Here is a 3,096-nt window from a genome sequence, read left to right as displayed (position 1 = left end):
ATTCTGTTTTTCCAGGACTCATCAGCTCCAATCAAGTTGCTGTCCTTCAATCTTAGTTGTGGAGGGCTCAAGCTCAGCTCCAAGTCCAGTGGCTGCTTTCAATCTTAGTTGCGGGTAGGCATAGTCCACCATCCCATGCGGGAGTCCAACCGGTAAACTTGCTGCACACTGAACCATCCGGCCGCCTGTCGCGGCTGCTCAGCTCAAGGTGCCCGTGTTCAATCTTAGTTGCGGGTGAGCACAACACACCATCCTATGCGAAAGTCAAACTGGCAACCTCGCTGCTAAGAGCACGCGCTCTCACCTTTTCAGTGGCACCTCAGCTTGGGCGCAGCTCATTGGCCCATGTGGGAATTGAACCAGTCACCCTGTTGCTCAGAGCTCGCACTCTTAACCAACTGAGCAATTCATCTGGCCCCTAAACTGTCACTTTCAGCAAATGACATGATTCTTGATATAGAAAACCCTAAAGAGTCCACCAAAAAACTATTAGGAACAATAAATTAATACAGTAAAGTTGCTGGATACAAAATCAATGTACAAAAATTCATTGCATTCCTATACACTAGCAACGAACTTTCAGAAAAAGAAATGAAAAAAAACAATTCCTTCTACAATTGTAACAAAAAGAATAAAATACCTAAGAATAAACTTAAAAGGATGTGAAGGATCTGTACACTGAAAAGTATAAGACATTTTTAAATGAAATTGAAGAAGACACAAAGAAACAGAAAGATATTCTGTGTTGAGGGATAGGAAAAATCAACATAGTTAAAATGGCCATATTACCCAAAGCAATATACAGATTTAATGCAATCCCCATCAAAATCCCAATGGCAGTTTTTTCAAGAAATAGAACAAAACATCATCAGAATCACAACAGACCGTGAATACACAGCCAAAGCAATCCTAAGAAAAAAGAAGGCTGGAGGTATCACACTCCCTGACTTCAATTTGTATTACAAAGCAACAATAATCAAAACAGCACGAGTTTGGTAGAAAAACAGACACACAAGCTAATGGAATAGACTAGAAAACTCAGAAACAAACCCACATATATATGGACAGATAATTTCTGACGAAGGAGCCAAAAACATACAGTGGAGAAAAGGAAGCCTCTTCAATAAACGGTGCTGGGAAAACTGAAAAGCCATGTGCTTTCCAAAAGAATGAAACTAGACTGCTTTCACCATATACCAAAATTAACTCATAATGGATCAAAGACCAAAACATCAGACCTAAAAACAATAAATTGCAAAGAAGAAAGCATAAATACTAAACTTGTGGACCTTGGGTTGAGAGAAAATTTTATGAATTTGACCTCAAAGGCAAGGGAAGTAAAAGTAGAGATAAATGAATGGGACTATATCAAACTACAAAGCTTCTGCACATTAAAAGAAACCATCAACAAAGAGGCAACCAACCAAATGGGAGAAGATACTTGCAAATAACGTCTCCGATAAGGGGCTGATATCCAAAATATTGGGTTGTCGGAAAAGTCATGACATATTTTTTCTATGTTTTTCATTGCAAAAATGCGTCATGACTTCTCCGACAACCCAATATATAAAGAGCTCCTAGAACTCAACAACAACAAAAACCAATTAAGAAATGGGTAGAGGGGCCGGCCGAGTGGCGCGTTGATTAAGAGCTGGCTTGGGTCGCCAGCTCTGAGCAGCAGGGCCCCGGTTCAGATCCCACATGAGGGCCAGTGACACTGCCCTCTACAGGTAAGATGGTGAACAACAGCTCAACCTGGAGCTGGGCTGCTGTGAGTCGCCAGCGATGGCGTGGGCTGCAGCCCCTGCTGCAGTAGGCTGCTATAAAGCTACTGTGAGTGGCCGGCAGCCAGCGTGAGCTGCCAAGAGCCGCCGTGAGTGGCCATCCAGAGACCGGCGACCGATCTGCCTCAGTTGGGAAGAGCACAATGATCACAATACCAACATGGACCAGTGAAGCAACAACATCCTCCACAACTAGATTGAAGAACAAAACGACAGCAACTTGTCTGTTCCCCTTCCCCCGACTCCCCACGCTGTTCCCCTCCCCCAATGCCCCAATAAAATCTTTTTTAAAAAAAATGGGTAGAGGACCTGAACAGACACTTCTCCCAAGAACAAAAAGCAAACAGATATATGAAAAAATGCTCAACTTTACTAGCTATTAGGGAAATGTACATCAAAACCAGAATGAAACATCACCTCATCCCTGTTCGAAGGCTATCATCAACAAGACATTTAATAACAAGTGTTGGAGAGGCTGTGGTAAAAAGGAACCCTCATACACTGTTGGTGGGAATGTAAATGGGTACAGCCACTATGGAAAACAGTACGGAGGTTCCTCAAGAAATTAATAATAGAATTACCATATGACCTATCAATCCCTCTATGGGTATCAACCCAAAAAATCTGAAAACATTTATCCATAAAGATGCATGTACCCTGATGTTCACTGCAGTATTATTCTTAGTGGCCAAGATATGGAAACAACCAAAGTGTCCTTCAATAGATGACTGGATAAAGATGTGATAGATACACACAATGGAATACTTACTTGGCCATAAGAAAAGATGAAATACTGCCATTTGCAACAACATGGATGGATCTTGAGATTATCATGGTATGTGAAATAAGACAGACCGAAAAAGTTGAGAACCATATGATTTCACTGATATGTGGGATACAAAACAGAAAGCAACAAAGGAACAAGACAAAGAAATAAAGAAACTCATAGAGACAGACAACAGTTTAGTGGTTACCAGAGGGTAAGAGGGGAGGGATGATGGTAGAAGAGGAAAAGAGGGATCAAATATATGGTGTTGGAAGGAAAACTGACTCTGGATGGTGAACACACAATGCTGTCACATCCAGCGTGGCAAGGGCAAATGGGACACGAGAGGGGCGACGCAGATTTGAATAAGAACAAGAGACAGAAGTAAGATTTAAGTGCGAGACCAAGGGACTCAGCCTTCAGAGAGTCAGACTGAGCCACCGAATCGGGTCGACGCTTGGTTTTTATTGAGAAGTAAAACTGCTGTTGATCAGATTAACATCCGTTTGAGGTCTGTGCCTCAAAGCCTTATCTATTAACATATCC

This window comes from Hipposideros armiger, unplaced genomic scaffold, assembly GCF_001890085.2.
Source record: "Hipposideros armiger isolate ML-2016 unplaced genomic scaffold, ASM189008v1 scaffold_1271, whole genome shotgun sequence".
Lineage (NCBI taxonomy): Eukaryota > Metazoa > Chordata > Mammalia > Chiroptera > Hipposideridae > Hipposideros > Hipposideros armiger.
The sequence above is the reverse complement of the archived record's forward strand: the minus strand, read 5'-3'. Positions refer to the sequence as shown.